A 16,285-nucleotide genomic window follows, 5' to 3' on the forward strand; every position below is an offset into this window, starting at 1 on the left:
AAGATGTTTTGTAAGAAAGAAGACAGACTCTGTAGAAGGGTATGTTGTGACAGGACAAGGGGAAATGGGTTCAAACTGGAACGGGAGGTTTAGATTGGATATAAGGGAGGCATTTTTTACAATAAGGGTGGTGAGTCACTGGCACAGATTGCCCAGAGAAGTGGTGGATGATCCATCTCTGGAGACGTTGGCTCTGGGGAGACCTTATCACTATAACAACCTGAAAGGAGATTGTCGTGAAGTAGTAGTCAACCTCTTCTGTGTAACTAGAGACAGGACGAGGGGGAATGGCCTCAAGTTGCACCAAGGGAGGCTCAGTTTGGATATTAGGAATAATTTCTTCTTAGAAGGAGGAGTCAGGCACTGGAATAGGCTGCTCAGGGAGGTGATTGAGTCACTGTTCCTGGTGTTCTAGAAATGTTCATACGTTGTACTTGGGGACATAGTTTAGTAGGAGATATTGGTGACAGGTGAGTGATTGGACTAGATGATCTTTGAGGCTTTTTCCAACCTTGGTGATTCTATTCTAGTCTTTAACTCTATTCAGAGACAGGCTGGATGAAGCTCTGAGTACTCTGATCTGGCTGTAGGTGTCTCTGTTCATTGTAGGGGAGTTGGACTAGATGACCTTTAAGGGTCCCATCCAAGTCAAACTATTCTGTGATTCTATGATTCTAAAAGAGTGCAAGGGTTTTTATGTTGATGCTCGTGATCTTTCTGGCTGCACACCCACACCACCAGGGATTCCACCCTGCTAGGCTCATGCACTCCTTGCACAGGATCTTGCCCAGGTGAGCTCATCTGTCCAGATCAGAGCCTTCTTCCTTTGAAGCAGTGTCCCACTGCCATGGCAGGAAACTCTATAAATCTGGAGTGTGAAAATGGAGAAGGTGGCAGCTCAGCCCCTCCAAATAAGACATCAGCCAAATTTCTTTTGACTGTTGTTGTCATATGCAATGACCCAGCAGAGAACAAAATTGAGTCCTGCAGTCAGTCCTGTCTGTGTCACTGTGTACAAAGCAAGCGGAAACATTTAACTGCCTTTTTTGTACATGCCTTATCTGAAAGCTGGTATATCAACATGCACTAATTGGTCTGTGCTGTTGCAGTAACTATGGTTGTAATTGCAGAGGCTGAAATGTGAACATATATTCTGTCCCCTCCCTTTTTTTTCACCTTTGCTTCTAGATTGGATTTGCGCTATGCTTTGAAAGATTTCCTTGGTCATTCCTCAACTTTTCTATATGCAGTCCTTCTGATAGCAAAAATGTTTCTCAGTAGGTAAGTATTTCATTGATAGAATAAATGTGATGCCTTACAGAATGACTGTGTTTGTGTGGGTACACGTGCATGTATGAATGTATACGTTCTGCAATTTATATAAAAATGGAACCCCTGCCTGCAGCTGGGTGTAATATGGGAAGCTTGTAATGCATGCTGGCGGTGTGTGCAGTCAGTGGAGCAAGCAGGGGGCAAAGAGCTGGCACTGCAATGTAGTGAAAGAGTATGGAAGAATATATGGACATGCAGCTAACAAGAAGGGAAGGGAAGTGGCTGGAGGGTAAAGAGATATAATGGGTCCCAAATGTGGCAAGCGCATATGCTGCCATACAGCAAATGCAAAGTGCCACCACTAGTGACAAGTGTATTGCACCTAAGGAAAACAGCTGTGCCAAGCGCCCAAATCCATGTTCAGCCTCCTGAACCTATGTCTCCCTTGTCTGATGTGGATTAAATTGGTCAGGCTGAGAGCCTCTCTACATCTGTGTTCCACGGAAATAATGGCTCAGTAAATCTCTGAAATACTTCTTGAATGGGCAATCTATTTTGCATTTGCAATCTTGGATTTGTGAGATTGTTGTATTTTGTCTCACCTTATTTATTCTACTGTGCTAAATATCTCACCAGTGCTTTGATTATCAGTGGAGATCATTGCGTGGTTTGGTGCAGCTTGGTGTTACTTACAAATCCTCTCACATAACCCTGTTATTTGTAATAATTTTTCTATTTTGAAGAAAAATCTTGTGACACCTGAGATGGATCCTCTGTTCTAAGGCACAAAAATAATAGAGTCCCCTATGAAGAGCAGCCCTCTAATAGGTCCTATCTGCTCTGTATATATTTGAATATATAAAATATTAATAAATGATTCCAAATGTTTAATCATATCCATTTGATTCCGTGAGACTCAGCATCTGTAGGCTTCTCGTGTTAACTGCCTGTGATAGCTCCATACTGCTGATTTGTTGTTGATCTTGAGTTTGTAAAGCAAAATAAAACGGAGGATTGCAGCTTGATTTGAATTAATCAGGTCTGATTAGACAGGAACAGATCAGGCTGTTCTGGAAATCCCTCACTCTAATACATTTTCATGTGCTAGTCAAAAAAAACAAAAAAAAACAAAGAAACAAATAAAAAAGAATCTTCATGTCTTAAGTTAGAGTCCTACCTATTTAATAACATTTTTTCAGAGTGATAAATCTTACTGGAATTGGGGGATGGGTTGGAGGGGGCGGGAGGGAGAGATTATTATGATGCTCATCTTGCATGAAAGTAATAGCATTTTGTTTTACAAAAATATGGATATTTTACAATGGAGTCACCTGGTGGCAGATCTCATAAATGTACATAAAGAGATCCTTCCTAATATCACTGCTTAGGGTGTTGTTTTTTTTTTCTCACAACACAGTCAGTGTAGATGCTTGGATAGATGGAGTCACAGAAGTATATTTAGTTTAACGCATCTATGTATGGCATAGAATGGTTATGCCAGGTAAATAATTCTTCGGTTAATAACCAGATCTATGCAAAGCAAAGGAGAAAGGATCGTCCCATCAGAAGGAAAAAGCTTTATGGTGTCTACATGTCACCATGTGCATTCTGGGATTTGAGAGGATTGTGATGCCATTGGCAAATCCAGTTGTAATTTTCAGCCAGAGCCATTGAGCATTCTGCTGATGGCTCCTTTTTGGTGCAAAGTCTTCCATGGAAACATTGCCTTCCTGAACAGGTTTGTCTGGGGCAGCCTCCATCCTGCAAAGTGCTGTCAGGAAGCAAAGGAGGCAGGAAACTGGCAGGACTCAGCAAGGACCTGCCAGTCAAACTGAAGAAGAAGGGCATGTGCAGGCAAAGGAAACAATGATGCATCACCCGGGAGGAATACAGGGATGCTGTCTGGATGTGCACAGGTGGGATCAAGAAAGCAAAGGCACAGATGGAACTGCGCTTGGTGATGGACATGAAAATTAACAGGAAGAGATTTTACAGGTACCCCCTGATAAATGAGAAGGGGAAACTGGCTACAACATGGAGAAGGCTGAAGTACTAAAAAAGTTATTTGCTTCAGTCTTCTCTGGCAGTGAGGTTTCTTCTGTCTCTCACAAGCTTGAACCTTGCATCCCCAAACACTTAAATGGGGGTTGGGGGAGCAAAATCCCTCTATTGTAAGAGAAAATCAAGTCTGAGACTGCCTTATGAGATTAAATGTGTGTAAGTCCATGGGGCCCAATGACCTGCATCCCAGAATCTTGAAGGAACTGACTGACATGCTTGTTAAGCCACTCTGTTATATTTGAAAAGTCATGACTGGAAAAAGAGAAACATCATGCCCATTCGTAAGAAAGAATGACCTGGGGAACTGCAGGCCGGTGAGCTTTGCCTCTCTACCTGAGAAGATCAGTGAGCGGATTCTCCTAGAAGATATGTTAAGGCACATGAGAGATGAGCAGGTGATCTGAGACGGTCAGCATTGTTTCACCAAGGGCAGATCTTGCCTAACCAATCTGGGGAACTTCTATGATGGAATGATGGCATCAGTGGAAGGGAAGGGCAACTTATGTCATTTGCATAGACTTCTGCAAGGTCTTTGACATGATTCCTCACCACTTCTTTATCTTTAAATTGAAGAAAAATGGGTAGATTATTCAGTGGATAAGGAATTGCCTGGTAGGTCGCAAGCAGAGGGTTGTGGTCAATGGCTTTCTGTCCAGGTGGAGGCCAGTGACTCAAGGGGTCTATCTTGGGACTGCTATTCTTGAACATCTTTATCAGTGAAATAGATGAAGGGATTGAGTGCACCCTTATCAAGTTTACAGATGACACCAAGCTGAGTGTTGCAGTTGATACAGTAGAAGGAGTGAATGCCATCCAAAGGAACTGGACAAGTTTTGAGAAGTGGGCCTATGAGAACCTAACGAGGTTCAACAGAATTAAGTGCATGCTATTGCACTTGGGTCAGGGTGATCTCAGATATGTGTACAGACTGGGAGACATGAGCCAGCAGTGTGTGCTTGCAGCTGGAAGTCAACAGTGTGCTGGGCTGCATCACAGGAGGGATGGACAGCCAGGAGAGAGAGAGGATTGTCCCCCTCTACTCTGCCTGCGTGAGGTCTCATCTGGAGTACTGCATGCAGAAGAGAGCTGCAGCCTCTCTCTCATGAAGACATTATGAGCTCATTCAACCTGGAGAAGAGAAGGTTCAGGAAAGATCTGGTAGTCCAGTTCCAGTACTTACAGGGAGTTTATAAGAAGAAAGGGAGATCAGCTTTTACATGGGTAGATAGTGATAGTACAAAGGAGAATGGTTTTAAACTAAAAAGAGGGAGATTTAGATTAGATGTTGGGGAAATTTTCGACTGAGGGTGATGAGGTGCTGACACAGGCTGCCCAGAGAGGTTGTATATGCCCCATCTCTGGAGGTGTCCAAGGACAGGTTTTATGGGGCCCTTGGGAATCTGATCCACTGCCTTATTTAGTGGTTGGCAACACTGCCCAAGGTAGGGGGTTACAATTAAACTTTTTGGTCTCTTCCAATCCAAGCCATTCTATGATTCTATCAAGCAGCAGGGCCCAGCTGAATGCAGCCCTGTGCTGCACAGCACTGACAGGTTCTGAGCCATCAGCGTGCAGCTGGAGGAATTCCAGTCACACCCCACTCCTCCTTTCTCACCTGTTCTTTCCTCAGTCGGGTTGCAGCAAGGAAAACGGGCCAGGGGTAGAAACAATCCTACCTGTAGAGCTCTTGGCTTGGCATTTTTCTGGCAGCTTTTATCCTTCCTTTAAATTCCTGACTGTGGTGTGCCAGTGCAACAGCCAAATGTTGAAGGCGTTACAGAGCAAACAGTTTGCAGACTGCACCAGCTTGCAAATACAGAGGGAAATGAGCAGTAAAGTTGGGAGAAAGGAGAAGAGGTGATTATCCAGTGGTGGTTATTTGGAAAAGCAATAGTGAGAGGTGCTCTAAGTGACAGAGATGCATGGTGAGACACAAGCCACCAAAGGCACAGCCATTACAATCAATTTAAAGTACAAAAATGGGAGGCTGAAGTGACAATAATGTATTTTAACTGAAATCACAGATTTTGTTCTGCAAGGCATGGTTAAAGAGACCAGGCCAAATTACATTATCTGAACAGAGAAAAAATTTTCCTCTTTTATGTAAAAAATTGCCCTTTTTTGCAAAGATAAAAATGGAGCAGAATGTTTTTTAAATAATTCTGAAATCCCATTAATACTTTTTTTTTTTTTTTTTTTCCCTATTTTAATGTTCTTTTTCCTTTAATTGGACACATTATAAGCGGAATTTAATACATTACTGATGTTTTTAAACTGTTTTTAATAGAGCCTAGGGCCGACGCATGGAATCTGCATCTGTCCCATTGAAAGAAAAATACAGTTGTATAGACAATAAATAGCGTGTCCAACCAAACACTGATCTATGCATTAGTTTTATTTATTGAGCTAACCAGCTTATGCATGGGCACTGGGAGGATGTTTTTAGGCACTTTTCCAAAGCTGAAGTCCATATGATGGGATTGATACTGTTTTGTTGTGTTTTGTTGTTGGTTTTTTTTTGCTGCAGGAACGTGAACGTGGATGAAGAGCCTGGCGTGGAAAACCACTGAGTTCTGACACATTCCATTTGCTCCTAACTCTTTGATTTCTGCTCACAGAATCTGACATATGTTGGGCATTGACCTTGCTCTTTTAAATAAGCTTATTTTAGAAGACCTTTGCAAAATGCTGTCTGTTTGGCCTCGATGTAAGCTGTGAGAGAAATGTAGTACAAACACAGAAGTTGTATGTTTTGAATGCCAGAGATGTTACACCAAAGAGCAGTTGGTGTGATCTATACTGCTGAATGCTTTCTGTGCTGATAGCAAGGCTGTGTCCTTAAAGAAAATAAAGTTGTACTTCCTGCATTGGACAATCTTCCCTTGCTTTCTATGAGTCTTGTTTTGTTTGGTTTTGTTTGGTTTTTGAGCAGGACCTTCAGGATCAGGCTTCTTTTTCCAGCTTCACATACTCTGACTGGGCTCTGACACTCAGTGGAGTGCAAGCAAATATCTCTAATAGTAAGTAAGGATTTGGACTCAGAAATCCTGGGAGAATCAAGGACTTTTCAGACCTCGGGGTGCAGAATTTGCCCTCATAGATGGCTCTGAATACTGCAGTGACTGAGAAGTGGGAGGGACTTATCCAAACTTTGGCCTCTTCCTTATGGAACTGTGCACCAAGAGCCTTTCAAGAAAAGCTGTACCCTTCATGGTAGAGATTTGCTTTTCTTAGGGGAGCAACTTGTAGGAAAGTTCACAGGGAAAGTGCTGGGATCCTACAAATGCCAGCATGAATTGATATGCAGTAAAGCAAACACGTCCCAACACGACAAATCACAGCAAGGGAATGAAAATGCCTCTATTAGATGGGTAGATAAAATGCCTTTCATAAAGGCATGTAGCTGCTGAACTTCTACCAATTCCATGAGTAGGAAAAGCAGAAAGAACATGGAAGTGTATTGGGGTCTATTATTTGATGTTCTCCTTTTGCCAATAGACAAAATCCTACACCCTTTACTTGGGCTGTAAGGTTTGGAGCCTGGAAATTCAATCAGCTGGAGAGCATGTCCTGAGAACAGCCTGCTGAGATCAGCCATATCTGAGTAAGTGGCAATAAAACTCCACACATAGGAAAACAGATATCAAATTGCCAAAATAAATGTAAATTTGAGTTCACGGTCATGTGTGCCTTTTTAAGCCCAAAGATGGCTCCACGTCCAGCAAGGAGAGGTGTCGGAGCTCTGCCAGAATGTGAATACTCATTGCCTGTGGCCCACGGACGGCTCTGCGTCCTGGCTTCCTCTCAAAGTGCCTGTCTCCATTGGCTTCACAAACACACAGGAAAGGCATCGAGTCTTGGCTTTGTTGGCACTGGGTTCCAAGGCTGAGAGCGTCTGATGTGGAATATTTCCTTGGCAGATGGAGCCAGGAGTAGATTTTTTTTTAACCTCTCTCTGCACACTTGATTGCTGGTTCTGTGGCAGCGCTGGGAAGCCTCCCTATTACTACAAATAACTAATTTTCAGTGTGAATACAGATTTCTTGGTCTGACCCATCAAGGTTTTGGGGAACTGTGTGAGCGCCATGCTGCCATTGCCAGCCCTGATGGAACCGTGCCATCAGTCAGCAGGAAGGATGCGAAGCTGCTCTCACCTCCTGCCATGGGGCTTGCCCCAAATCCCCCCTACCCAACATTCACAAGCTTGTTTTCTCAGGGAAATGCCTTTTTTTTTTGTTGTGAACTCTTCACAGGGAAAAGCTTCTTACAAAAACTAAATAATGTAACATATTCTGGGTTCTGGGCAGATAAAAATTGAAAGGGCTGTGGTGTTTGTGGCAGTGGAATGATAGTGATGAGCGCCACATGGAGTCCCTGAAGATGGTGTCAGGGAATTTGATCCCCCATAAAATGATGAAAGACTCTGATGTAATGGCGTTTTGTGAAACAATTTGGGCATTCTTTCCCATTAACAACTGACTTCCATTGTGCTAGGATTTTTGTTCTTTTTTTTTTAATATGTATTTTGAGCACACTGTGAACAAAAATTTCCATTGTGATAGTGCTGCGGGAAGATTTAAAGGTTGTGGTGGACTAAGAATTGAAATGCAAATCACACTCACACACCACCACCTGCTGAGCCCCAAATTTTTATAGATCAGGTTCTGCAGCCCTGATGAGGAATCAGCGATCTGCCTTTCTGGGATTCACAAATTAGTTGCAGTCTGGGGTAGCATTTCCTACAACATAATTGTAACTTAGCAGATGAAAGTTTGTCGCCGAAGGCAGTCCCCTGATCTGCCATTATTTCACCAGCCGCAGTGCCACTATGGATCCCCTCACAGACAATGCAAACACCTCACAGCTCCCCGCACCGCAACACGCTCTTGCTGAATACTGTGTATATTGATCCTCTCCCCCTTGCTTTTCTTCTCCCCCGGTTTGCAGGTGGTAAAACATCGGCTGCCATGAACTTTTGGGGGAAAAAGAAAAGAAAAAAAAAAAAGGGTCGCAGGGGGAAAGGCAAAAGCTGTGTTTTGGGGGCTGCTAGAGCTGCCAGATCACAAGCTGCAGGCTTGCAACGGGGCTGCTGAAATGGCTATAAGGATAACAGGACATACATGCATTTGTGGATAATTATGTTTGCTAATTAGTCATGAAACTTCAGGTAAGGAATATCCAATTCAATTTGTTATCATAGGTAAAGGCCTGGGCTTATGCTTTTCAGGGTAGTTTTTGTTGTTTTGTTTATTGCTGTCATTACAAATACATGGATTTTCATGTTTGGAAAGCTCCTTCCCATAGGGCTGGGGGGCAGCACCTGGCAGAGTGCTGGCAGGTGCCCCAGATTCCCAGACCCAGGGCAGACCCCCCCTGCTCCCCACACTCCTTCCCTTCCTTCCAGCAGTCTTGGGAGGGCTGTGGTGGGGCAGATGCTTTCCATTCTGTAACTTTAACCAGTTCTATTGCTTGCTACTAATTATCTACTAGCTAATACTAATAGCTAGCACCACTGCAGCATTTAAGAGCTACATATACATTAATGAGAATTAGCATTTGTTGACAGCCATGGTGGGAGTTGCCTGTCTTAAGCATTTCAGGGGTCCCTGTTGCTGTAATGTTTGATTGCCTCCTTTGGTAATTATAATTGACACTGAGCAAGTTTTTCATAGGTCTCATTTGACTGCACAGAGCTGAAGATATGTGGAGCTCTGTCTGTGTGGGGAGACAAGAGGCCAACAACAACGTGCTGCTTGGGAGCATCCTTTTTGCCCCACGTGGAGCAAGGGCACTGGGCACAGGGAGGGACCACGGGGTCTCTCTGGGCTGGGGCTCCATTCCCCATCCCCATGCATGCTGCTGGGCTGGGGCTCCATTCTCCAACATACAGGGTCCTGCTAGAGAAGCAGCTGCTGTGATCCCCACCCGAGGAAGATGAGATACAGAAGCATAGAAGGGGTTTTTTTATAGCCAGGGGGCCAGCAGGGGAAGCAGTGGTCACAAGCAGAGGTTGGAAGCTGGCTTATTAAGTAAATCTCAGGCTGTGACTGGTTTTAATTTATTTCTTGTTTTATGTGCAAGGGACAGGGCCTCGCAGGCCTGGCTAGTATCAAAGCCTGGGGTTTGTAGGTTTTTAATCAAGGTCCACTTTGGGGGGCTCTACTTTCGGTGGTTGGGGATGTGTGGGGATTTTTTCATGGAGTTTTTTTTTCCTTTTTTTTTCCCCTGCTACAGTGTCTGGATTTCTTTAGTTAAACTTTTCCATTCTTCAAACCTGAGCCAAGTGAGTGCTTGCACATTGCCCAGCACTTTCCAGAGAGGGCTTTCTTGGTGGTGGGTTTGTTGGTTTGTTTTGTTTTTTTTTCAGTAGGGTTTTTTTTTGGTGGCTTTTCTTTGTTAGCAAATTTGCAGTCCGGTTTCTCTGAGAATCACAGATGGCATCTACAATACCACCCTGTCGCCTCTCGCTAATTTGGCATTCTTAGCTCTGTCTAAATAGTTTATTGTTCATCAAAGCCATATGAAAGGAATTTTATATGATTTTTTTGTTGTTGTTGTTTTGTTTTGTCCCTCTGCTGGCAAGGGAAGTAAATCCCAAAGTATTTCAGCAGGTGCTATTAATATGCAAATAATGGCGAGTACGCCAGGCCTAATAGACCTCCCAACTACAGGGGAGGTGTCGCTGCTGGAGCAAATTAGCTTTCTGTAATTTGCATGCTTTTCACAGCCTCCTGGGATTATATTTTAGATCAGAGACAATAAAAGCATATGCTGTTAGTTTAAAATGTAACTAATTTTAGACTTTGAGACCATTTTAACCTAACTTCTTAGTGATGTTAAACTGTTATTTGCAGAGAAACTTTTTACTCAGCTTGTTATATTCATGGTCTTTCTCTTTTCCCACTAACTGCTCCATTTCTATTTTCAGGATAAAAACGAAAAAGGAAATCTTCTACATGGCTGCATATCAAAAAAGGCAGGTATTTCTCATAGAAATAGGACCAGTTTCTCCTGGCTCTGTTTTGGGTCTGCGCCCAGGTCCTGATGGGATCTAGAAGAGCTTTCAGGGTCGTACTACTTCCCTCCCCTTGGACATCTTCGTGAGATATAAGTCCATCCCAAAATAACACTGCTGACCCATACAGGGAGGAAGATGTTCAAAGCACCATAAAAGCTTCTTGGCTGACCCACCAAGGCAAAGAGACACCGGGTTTCTGTAGTTCAGCTGCCCTATGTGTTTGCCTGGCCTGCTCCTACAGAGAGGCCCTTGGCAGTCTGTTTGAATTGAACAAGAACAAAGTAAGGATTTCAGTGCAGATTCAGTCTGTAGATTCAAATGTTATCGAGCTGTACTGGCACATTATCAATAGCACTTTCCAAATTGATATTGACAGCAAAAATCATACTGTTGACATCTGTAGTTTGTGAAAAATTGAATGATCGAACATCAGCTGTTGTGCCTGAGAATTTCTGTCTTTATTTCAAGTGCCACAGTGACTGCTTCCTACCCTTCCTCCTCTGTTGCAAGGGACTGCCCAAGTAGGATGTACCCAGGGCTGCCACCTGAAATGTCTGCCTGCTCCCCATGCCCACTTCTGTTCATTGAGCTTTGCCTTGCAGCGCTGTCGCAGTCTCAGCTGCCCCACTTCCTTCTGCCATGAGGGACTGCAGAAAGAGGTTGGTTAGAGAAACTGCAGGCTTAGCTGATGCAATTCAGCAGCAAACTGCAGTGGTGTCAGCTGAGGAAGGCTGTGAAAGGTAGAGAGGCAGTTGTTTTACTTTTGTCTTTCTGCCAGTTGTCCCATTGCCCAGAGTGTGTGATTTGTGAGTTTCCTTTGGCATGGCTGCTCCGTTGCTTATATATCTCTGAGCAATGTTTCCAGGTCAGTTGGTCCGCAGGGTGGTGGCCATCTTTTATTTCAAGGGGGATAGAGTTCAGGGGTAGGATCAGATGTGTGGAGGAGATGGCAGCCAGGTGGAGATCACATTAGTGTTGTTAAATTTATTTCTAGCATGGGAAGGGTGAGTGTTTGCGAGAGAGAGCAAGCCTGAAAGATGTCCTTTGAGACAAGGCCAGGAAAGAAAGCCTTGGGATGCAGCTTTGGCTGTAGTGCAAGCTGGGCTGAGATTCTTCTGAATTTTGGGGGCCATAGCTTTGCCATTAATGTTTCTGTAAGTATATTTCATACATTCGATATATGAAAATACTTCATTTCCTAATTCAAAATGGGAAAAGAAGAAAAAAAAAAAAAGTGGGACATGACTTATGCTTAACTTGTTAGTAGTGTGAGTAGTGATTGTAAAGAACTGTTCACAGAAAACCAATGCACTGAACCCCGTGAAAGGGAAATCTCTTCCCAGCACCAAACCCATTGGAGCTTGTGGAATTACAGCAGACTGCCATAAAGACATAGAATTTAACTGTTAATTCCCACTCCCATAGAGGTGGCTGCACCACTAAGCTGTCTGTGACACAAATCATTTTTGTTGTCAATAATAGGGCCCAGAGACTATGTAAGTGAGCTATAGATGCAACTTCTTCCACACCAAGATGGATTTGCTCCACCATGTGCTGCAATGTCCCCGGTCCGTGCCTGGTGACACGTGGGTCACCCTGCCAGGGCAGCTGAGCCTGGCATCTTCATCACATTGGAATGAAGGAGGTTACATTTTTAAATAACCATTTCAGATGCTATAAGCATACACTCATGAAGGAAAAAAAAAGTTCTGGCAGTAACTAGTGGCAATCTCATTGAAAATACTGGACACCTTTTTTTTTTTCCCTTTCATCTCACCTACATTAAAACCAGTGATCTCTCACTTTTGCTGCTTTTCTCAAGTGGAATGTGATTTGCCTATTATGAGTCTGTGCACTGAACCTGGAAGCAGCTGATCTAAGAAAAAGAGAAAAAAAAAAAAGGAAGACAAAAAGACTCTGGTCATTCAGGTGTCAATACAAAACAAAAAATTATACATCATGCCAGATGGTTGCATTTGAGAAGCGGAGTGTAGTCAGAATTAAGGTGGAGGGGGGGGACAAAGCAACATCAGACATGTGGGAGCATGATCAAAATGTCTTCAGTGTTGTTTTACCAACACAACTGCAGTGGGATTATGAGCAAAGAAAAGCATGGGGGGATACTGCCAAGAGAGGGAAAAAAAAAAAAAAGGCATTTTTCAATAATGAACTGCTTGACTTCTTCCAGCAAAGACTTAGAAGTTTACAAGAATCAAGAGACTTTGTTATTAAATGGAAGGACTGTGATCCAGTAAGCCTCAGAGCATTGCATCTAGCGTCACTGCAAAATGCCACGTGCAACACTGTAAAATATTGGTAACAGGCTGTGTCATGGGCTTAGTTAGCATCATAGCAGGATATGCTGCTGCAGTTATCTCCAAGGAACCGCTCTCTGCAGTGACACAGGCAACCATCAGCTTTGTGCAATGACTGCAGATACACAGGCAGAGCTTTCTGGTAATGAGCAGGAGGTGTGTCATTTTCTTACACTGTACCCATGTTGTTTGTTGATTGCTTTGCCCATTTCCTTACAAGTGATATCCAGGAGCCAACGTGGCAGTGGTGTGCATTAGGTCTCAAACTCAGAGTTGAAAAAGGTTGACCTGTAATACCACTAATGGCTGCCGTGCATCTTTTCACTTTGGACGCATTGGAGAGTGTTGGTCAACTTCTGTTGCCAGGGCAAAATATTGCTGAAAACGTAGAAGCTGAGAACTCGGCAGGCTCATAGATAGGTGCTTCTTGAGCTTTCTATGCATTTCATCATATTCTGGGTACCTCCAGCTGCGCTTGCATGCTGCAGCTTTTGGCTGTCACGTGGGGGGAAGTTTGGGATTGTTTGTTTGATCTGGGGTCTGAAATCCATGTTTTACTTAATTTGGTTTTCTTGCTGTGCTCCAACTGCTTCATAGCTGTGCACTCTTCTCCTTCATGATCTCTCAGGAGAGAACACTGACACAGGCATAGAAAAGGTCAATCTGAAAGCTTGGCTGGTCTCTCTTAGTTACACCTCGGTTTATGATTTTTCTGGCACTTGGGTTTCATTACAAGCATCTTAGGCATTCTTAGTCTGTATTTTGATTTGAATATTGCGAGGAAAATCTGTGTCAGTTTCACCAAAAACACAGGTAGACACACAGCTTCCCCTCCCCCATCTAAAAATGGCTTCAGCTTCTTTCAGATACCTTCTAGCAGTAAACTTCATCCATGGTATGAAACGTAGACTGCATAGGTAACTGAGTTTAGAGGATGTGCAGGACCATGTACCTTCCTCTGATCCTTGTTCTATTACTACTACAGCTCAATTGTGGATGTTTCATTCTTTTGTTCTGACTCTGAATTTCTTAAGTAATTGTGGTTCACGAGTTTATTCTCCACGCCGGTGAGATGTTGGTTGTTGTTCCTGTGTTGTTGTTTTTTTTGCTACAAACTGCATTGTCTTATTTGAGGAATATGTTCACAAGTGAGAAAGAATTGCCTTCATTAACAAATGAAAAGCTTGCACTGTCAAAACTGAAATTGTTCTACCTTTTTATGTGCAAATTACAGCTACTGTCAAACCTTCAGCCACAGTGCATTTAATTTGTGGAAATATAAAAATACCTAGCTTAATATTAAAATATTCTACATGAAGAAGGAAATATTTTTAAGTGATGTATTGCATTCAGGACTCTCAGAAAAAAAAAAAAAAAAATCAGATTTGAAAGAAATAAAATGGTACTTTTACTGAATTTATTTTTCCCTGCGTTCATGAGGAATCAGTATAGTGCTTAAGGGTGTGTTTAAGTTATTCAAGTGTTTGTATATCTGTTCAGATCATGGCCATTGGAAATGAATCATGCTGAGTGTGTGTCCAGGGCATGGGAGCTACATGCCCTGTATTTTTCTGTATGAAAGGGTCACAAATTGTTTTCTGTTGTTTGCCTTTTTTTTTTAATCAGTAGCAAAGGTACTGAGGTTTTGATGCTAGATTCAGTAAACTTAGAATGAAATATAAAAGAAACTATTAGATAACTTTTGCAAGGTCTTTGAGGTAGAAGATCACATTTGGATCATCTGAAGTTGACACTGATTCTATATTTCAGCTTCCAAACAAAGCAACTTCTATTTACCCTGCAGCACCCACCTGATACATACCAGCAGCAAACTCCTTTCATCTGAAAGTAGATTGGATGGTATCATAAGACGTATGTCTGCCAGTTTCTTTCCCTTTGTTGTGGGATGAACAGCAGTCCTTCTGCCATTCTTGTTGCTGTCAGGAGAAGCAGCAATGACCTGTCTCAGCCTGCAGTGCTGTACACCAGCTGCCAAATGTTCTTCAGAGTGGTCAGTGTCTTTAGCTGCGCCTTGCCATGTGTGTTTTACCAGCATCCCTGCAGACTACTCCATGTTTACTTTCCCAGCTCTCCTGTGAGCAGGGAAATTTTGCCAAGGCGTTTTGTAAGAAGGGGTCCTGCTAAGAAAGGCTGTGTTACCAGTCGTTTGTTTCCAATCAGATATTCCAGTATTTGGTCCTGTCTTAGGGGAGGTTTTAATGGTCCTGAGTCTGTTTTTACCTTATTATTTCCAAGGCCTGAACCAGGGATATTTGTCTTTCTGCAGTCCTGAGAAGAAAATAAGTGGCTACACTTTGAGGTGTGGGGCTCATTCCTTGAAGTGGCCCATTCTGGGATTTCAGGGCAGTGCCTGCAGTCATCCTCTGAAACAGCCATCTGAGCAGTGCATTAGCATGCCTGTGCCAGGGCTGCCATGCGCCTGGGAAGCAGCAGAGGTGCTGCATGGTCACCTGGCCTCACCACATGGTGTTGACCACCCAATTCTGCATTAAAGGTAAAGAAAGTAGTTCATCAGGTTTTGTTAACCACCAGAAGTTCTTCTTGGGTGACAAATTATTGTCTCCAGGGAACCAGAGCACCTGCACTCCCTACTGCTTTATGCCAATGCTGTTGGCAATGCATAATTCTGGCACCCTCTTTTATAAACCATTTATTTCATCTGGGCCATCTCTGCATAGGAAATTCCACAGGCTGAATGCAGAGTGTATTACATCTAAAGGTGCTTATTACTGGTATTAAGCCATTAGCCATAATAAAGTGCAATACAGCTATTGAGTTTGGGGGCTGTCCCAGGCTTTGTCCATATTCTCTTTCCATATCCATTCCTCAGTATGAAATACACAGTCTTCATATTCTGCCTCTCAACATTAGAAACAAGCAAAGTGGTTTGGGTTGGGATCTCCTATTTCAGACCGTAAACATAAGATCCAGCCACCCCATAACGTACATTCTTCCAAGCTTACTGCTTTCCAGGAGTGCTCAGGTACCTATAGCACATGGTGGAGACTGAGTCTGGTCCCTCCAACAGAGAAAATCTTACCCAACAAAGCCAGAAGTGATGCACATTACTCAGGAGCTGAAGCTTTACCCCAGCCATTAAGTTGTGCCTCTGTGTTGCAGTCACAACCTCCTTGATTTCTGCCAAGAGCCCATAAAACAATGGAGACTGTGATCTTCTCAAGACCTGTTTCTTTGAAGAGGGCTCCATGTTCTGGGTCCATGGCCAGAGTTACAGAGGCAAAAGCACAGTGCCAAGTACACTGGACTGCTAGCCGGCTCCCTGCAGACTCTTCCAACTTGGAAGACTTTGGCCTCATGCACTTGATGCTTTAATTGGGCAACATGCATGGTGGACCTCTCTCTCTTGATTACTGTTATTAATACAGAATCAGACACTACTTTTTATAAGAATGTACTGGGGATGTACTATTTATACAGAAACTATATACAAAAAAATCCACTTTCTCCACGGTGATTGCAGATAATGGGGTAAGCCCAGCTTTGATTCATTAGAGTAGCAGAAGAGATATTCAGAATTATTTGGTGTAATTCACAGCACTTCACAACGCATGTATTTTCATGATGTTCTAAATCCAGT

The 16,285-nt window shown here is 43.1% G+C and overlaps 1 long non-coding RNA gene across 15 annotated transcripts in view; it reads left to right on the top strand.

Annotated features, from left to right (window-relative positions):
- LOC128078361 (uncharacterized) overlaps positions 1-6,202 on the top strand; it is a 456,397-nt gene extending 450,195 nt beyond the window's left edge. For 14 of the 15 annotated variants that reach the window (XR_008205608.1, XR_008205603.1, XR_008205611.1 and 11 more), the window contains 2 exons: positions 1,189-1,281; positions 5,861-6,202. This is a non-coding gene — a long non-coding RNA (uncharacterized LOC128078361). The remainder of the gene's footprint in view (positions 1-1,188; positions 1,282-5,860) is intronic. The other variant, XR_008205623.1, reaches the window with a different exon arrangement.
- The last annotated feature ends 10,083 nt before the right edge of the window (positions 6,203-16,285 follow it).

The sequence above is a fragment of the Tympanuchus pallidicinctus genome, unplaced genomic scaffold (assembly GCF_026119805.1).
Source record: "Tympanuchus pallidicinctus isolate F22 unplaced genomic scaffold, pur_lepc_1.0 scaffold1, whole genome shotgun sequence".
In the NCBI taxonomy this organism is placed as follows: domain Eukaryota; kingdom Metazoa; phylum Chordata; class Aves; order Galliformes; family Phasianidae; genus Tympanuchus; species Tympanuchus pallidicinctus.